This window comes from Schistocerca nitens, chromosome 7 (assembly GCF_023898315.1).
Source record: "Schistocerca nitens isolate TAMUIC-IGC-003100 chromosome 7, iqSchNite1.1, whole genome shotgun sequence".
Lineage (NCBI taxonomy): Eukaryota > Metazoa > Arthropoda > Insecta > Orthoptera > Acrididae > Schistocerca > Schistocerca nitens.
In genome coordinates this window covers 52,092,500-52,098,293 of record NC_064620.1, presented here as the reverse complement: position 1 = coordinate 52,098,293, position 5,794 = coordinate 52,092,500, and the positions used below count along the sequence as shown (strand labels likewise).

At 46.5% G+C, this 5,794-nt stretch overlaps 1 non-coding gene across 1 annotated transcript; it reads left to right on the top strand.

Moving 5' to 3' along the window:
- Positions 1 to 2,319: 2,319 nt before the first annotated feature.
- On the top strand, positions 2,320 to 2,393 carry Trnak-uuu (transfer RNA lysine (anticodon UUU)). The gene has a single exon. It is a non-coding gene; the product is annotated as a tRNA-Lys (tRNA).
- The last annotated feature ends 3,401 nt before the right edge of the window (positions 2,394 to 5,794 follow it).

The following is a 5,794-nucleotide window of genomic DNA, read 5'->3' as shown; positions in this document are numbered from 1 at the left end:
AGCATGCTGTCACCGTTTTCTTTCTTGTAACTGTGGAGTAACTATGGCCTGATGCCATTAATAGTAATCGGCCACTTTGAACTCCAATAACTCATGTAATACTCAAGTTACATGCCTGTAATTCATACCAATTCAGTTTCACACAAATAGCTTTCTAAAGACAAATCGATCGACAAAATAGGATGAACCGTTCAGATTTCGGAAATTCTTTGCTGGGTGTTACGTGTATAATTTACAGTCTGATACTAAACTTCAAACTAATAAAGATACTGAAAATCTGATAACACCATCAGAATCGTCCTGCAAACAATGATGATGTAAATGTTTATTTTTAAGGTATCATGATTCCTCTGGCTATTATTTATTTCTACATGAACAGCGAAATATCTGCCATGATGGTTTCAAAAACTCCGCCATCTTTGGCACTCTCGGCATGTCTCCTTCACTGACACAGCGTCGCCATGGAAATCCTAGCCAAGCGATGCGTCATCACGCGCTTGATAATGAGCCACGGCTTTCCGAGTGGCCCGAAAGGTGGCCGCCAACTCTGAACTTAAAATATTTCGAGGGCGGCACAACTCGCCCGTTACCTCACATGATTCAACATCTAGTGTTTTCTTAGGCGGAAGGTCCTCTCCACATAATCAGGTTCAAATGGCTCTGAGCACTATGGGACTCAACATCTTAGGTCATAAGTCCCCTAGAACTTAGAACTACTTAAACCTAACTAACCTAAGGACATCACACACACCCATGCCCGAGGCAGGATTCGAACCTGCGACCGTAGCAGTCCCGCGGTTCCGGACTGCAGCGCCAGAACCGCACGGCCACCGCGGCCGGCGCCACATAATCAGGAAAGCACCCCGATACTTTTGGATAAGGCCTACTCATCGAATATGGGGTGTCTAGGAAACCTGCTTTCTCAAATCGCTAGACGACAATTCAAGAAAATCGTATTAATCAATTTTTATTACAGTAAGATAAATGACAATATTTTGAGACTTTACAGTGCTGTGTCGCAAGCAATGGCCGACACACGAAATAAGGAATTTCATCCGTATATATACGAAGACAGTAACTTGTTCTCGAAAGAACAGTTACTGTTGATGACCGTGCAGCTTTTCCCTGGAATAAATGATGACTAACTGACAACCTCAGCTGCCGACAGGTGTTGTTGATATACCTCGATGTGGACAGCTTTGGAGAACAAGTTACTGTCTTCGTATATATAGTTAAAGGCTACCCAGCCATTGACCTTCGTCTGTGCAAATGCGCACAGGTTGCCCAAACTCTTACGTGAATCACCAAAGCGTGCGCGAGTAATGAGTGGGTGGGCAAATGTCTATAAGGTACAATACATATGTAGAATTGTGGACAGTTGGGAATGTGAGCCTCACGGGAAGCGTACAAGGGGTAAGTCTTTGCAGTCGCGCTATTCATCTGTGTCCTCGGTGCCTCAGATGGTTAGAGCGTCTGCCATGTAAGCAGGAGATCCCGGGTTCGAGTCCCGGTCGGGGCACACATTTTCAGCTGTCCACATCGAGGTATATCACCAACATCTGTCGGCCGCTGAGGTTGTCAGTTAGTCATCATTTATTCCAGGGAAAACTGCACGGTCATCAACAGTAACTGTTCTTTCGAGAACAAGTTACTGTCTTCGTATATATAGTTAAAGGCTACCCAGCCATTGACCTTCGTCTGTGCAAATGCGCACAGGTTGCCCAAACTCTTACGTGAATCACCAAAGCGTGCGCGAGTAATGAGTGGGTGGGCAAATGTCTATAAGGTACAATACATATGTAGAATTGTGGACAGTTGGGAATGTGAGCCTCACGGGAAGCGTACAAGGGGTAAGTCTTTGCAGTCGCGCTATTCATCTGTGTCCTCGGTGCCTCAGATGGTTAGAGCGTCTGCCATGTAAGCAGGAGATCCCGGGTTCGAGTCCCGGTCGGGGCACAAATTTTCAGCTGTCCACATCGAGGTATATCACCAACATCTGTCGGCCGCTGAGGTTGTCAGTTAGTCATCATTTATTCCAGGGAAAACTGCACGGTCATCAACAGTAACTGTTCTTTCGAGAACAAGTTACTGTCTTCGTATATATAGTTAAAGGCTACCCAGCCATTGACCTTCGTCTGTGCAAATGCGCACAGGTTGCCCAAACTCTTACGTGAATCACCAAAGCGTGCGCGAGTAATGAGTGGGTGGGCAAATGTCTATAAGGTACAATACATATGTAGAATTGTGGACAGTTGGGAATGTGAGCCTCACGGGAAGCGTGCAAGGGATAAGTCCCTGCAGTCGCGCTATTCATCTGTGTCCTCGGTGGCTCAGATGGATAGAGCGTCTGCCATTTAAGCAGGAGATCCCGGGTTCGAGTCCCGGTCGGGGCACACATTTTCAGCTGTCCACATCGAGGTATATCAACAATATCTGTCGGCAGCTGAGGTTCTCAGTTAGTCATCATTCATCAGTATACACAATGCCTAGTACAAGTGAAATTATGCAGTTCCTAAGTCGCTGCTTTAGTGCTCGTAGAACAGCTAGTCTTCAACTGGGCTGCGGCCAGGTGGAGAGGCCCGTGTGTTCTCTTCACCTAGAGGCCGCTGCTGTCGCCCTAGAGAGGTCTGAGAGGGGTCGGTCAGCGTACTGTTGGCTGACGTCTTCTCACAGCCCTCTCTGCTCCTCAGTTCTTGACCGGCGGGCCGGCGCTTCACGTTATGCCGGAACAGATGCCACAACACTACCTCCTCCCTACTTCCCTGTTGGGACTACACGTGATGGCACGTAACTTTCTGGAAGCATTCACGTAACTCATATCTTTCTATGACATCGCCACAGGGTATAACTCGATTCATCAGTCCAAATCATTCGTTTCCAGTCATTTAGTGTCAAGTGGTGAGCTCTTTACACCATCTCGAGCGTCTCTTTGCGGTAACTACTGAACGTGTGGCTTATGAGGACCTGGTCGGCGGTCACCTTCCACTACTTTCAACTTCACATTCATTGTCATATAGCTTGCTGGGCCACTGGTACCACTTTCGAACACACGACCGATTCTATCCTCTGATTTCATGCTATTTCTTACAACCAGCCTCCGCAATAACAGATAGTACCTGTCCGTTGGAACATGAGGTCTCCATGGTTTTGGTTTAACTGTAGCTGTTCTTTAGCGTGTCCACTTCACAGTCACGTCACCAACAGTCCACTTTGACTTCATTAGGAGGGTTGAAATGTCCCTAATGGGTTTGTTACATGGGTGATATCCGATAACTAGCCCACGTTCGAAGTCTCTGAGGTCGCCTGACCGATTAGTTCTTCTGTTAGCACTTCTCTACTCAAGCGCCAAAACTTTTGTACAGACAACACAGACACTGAAGTACACACAGAACAGAAACACCCATTATTGCGTGACAATAAGAAATGGTTCACTTTAACACACAAACACAATGAACACGAAGAATAGCAACTATACTCATGACACAAGAATTGCAAATAGCACGCAGTCCCAAGAAAAGCGCTCCAGTCACATTTACGAACACCAAGAGAAAAAAACAGACAAGTACCAAAGAGCTGTTGTGGACTGTTTAGAACGTCAAGACTGCAAATCAGTCTATCAGGGAATTGCAGGCAATTGCTTCTAAATTTGATGTAAAGAACACATAAGAAGCTAGAGAAATGAAAATAGCCGTTCTACCTTTGCTGAATACCTAGAAAAGTATGGTCGCGGAACATCTAATAAGTAACAGGATATGCGTAGTGTTAAGAGCGAGGCGATCAAAGTCGCGGGATACCTCATACTATCGTGTGGAACCTCCTTTTGCGCAGCCTAGTACAGCAACTCGACGTGACGAGGGCTCAACTCGTTGGAAATCCCCTGCGGAAGGAATGAGGCATGCTGCATGTACAGGGTGTTTCAAAAATGACCGGTATATTTGAAACGGCAATAAAAACTAAACGAGCAGCGATAGAAATACACCGTTTGTTGCACTATGCTTGGGACAACAGTACATTTTCAGGCGGACAAACTTTCGAAATTACAGTAGTTACAATTTTCAACAACAGATGGCGTTGCAAGTGATGTGAAAGATACAGAAGACAACGCAGTCTGTGGGTGCGCCATTCTGTACTTCGTCTTTCTGCTGTAAGCGTGTGCTGTTCACAATGTGCAAGTGTGCTGTGGACAACATGGTTTATTCCTTAGAACAGAGGATTTTTCTGGTGTTGGAATTCCACCGCCTAGAACACAGTGTTGTTGCAACAAGACGAAGTTTTCAACGGAGGTTTAATGTAGCCAAAGGACCGAAAAGCGATAGAATAAAGGATCTGTTTGAAAAATTTCAACGGACTGGGAACGTGATGGATGAACGTGCTGGAAAGGTAGGGCGACCGCGTACGGCAACCACAGAGGGCAACGCGCAGCTAGTGCAGCAGGTGATCCAACAGCGGCCTCGGGTTTCCGTTCGCCGTGTTGCAGCTGCGGTCCAAATGACGCCAACGTCCACGTATCGTCTCATGCGCCAGAGTTTACACCTCTAACCATACAAAATTCAAACGCGGCAACCCCTCAGCGCCGCTACCATTGCTGCACGAGAGACATTCGCTAACGATATAGTGCACAGGATTGATGACGGCGATATGCATGTGGGCAGCATTTGGTTTACTGACGAAGCTTATTTTTACCTGGACGGCTTCGTCAATAAACAGAACTTGCGCATATGGGGAACTGAAAAGCCCCATGTTGCAGTCCCATCGTCCCTGCATCCTCAAAAAGTACTGGTCTGGGCCGCCATTTCTTCCAAAGGAATCATTGGCCCATTTTTCAGATCAGAAACGATTACTGCATCACGCTATCTGGACATTCTTCGTGAATTTGTGGCGGTACAAACTGCCTTAGACGACACTGCGAACACGTCGTGGTTTATGCAAGATGGTGCCTGGACACATCGCACGGCCGGCGTCTTTAATTTCCTGAATGAATATTTCGATGATCGTGTGATTGCTTTGGGCTATCCGAAACATACAGGAGGCGGCGTGGATTGGCCTCCCTATTCGCCAGACATGAACCCCTGTGACTTCTTTCTGCGGGGACACTTGAAAGACCAGGTGTACCGCCAGAATCCAGAAACAATTGGACAGCTGAAGCAGTACATCTCATCTGCATGTGAAGCCATTCCGCCAGACACGTTGTCAAAGGTTTCGGGTAATTTCATTCAGAGACTACTCCATATTATTGCTACGCATGGTGGACATGTGGAAAATATCGTACTATAGAGTTTCCCAGACCGCAGCGCCATCTGTTGTTGACAATTGTAACTACTGTAATTTCGAAAGTTTGTCTGCCTGAAAATGTACTGTTGTCCCAAGCATATTGCTACAAACGGTGTATTTCTATCGCTGCTCGTTTAGTTTTTATTACCGTTTCAAATATACCGGTCATTTTTGAAACACCCTGTATAACCGCCCATAATCGCAGAAGTGTTGCCGGTGCAAAATTTTGTGCAGGAACTGACCTCTCTAGTATGTCCCATAAATGTTCGATGGGATTCATATCGGGCGGTGTGGGTGTCCAAATGTATGGCTCGATTTGTCCAAACCAATGGCAAACAACTGTGGCCCGGTGACACGGTTCTCTGCCATCCATAAAAATTCCTTTGGTTTTTGGGAACATGAAGTCCATGACTGGCTGCAAATGGTCCCCGAGTACCCGAACATAATCATATCCAGTCATCTGGACCAGAGGAACCAGTCCATTCGATGTAAACACAGCCCACACTATTACGGAGCCACTGCC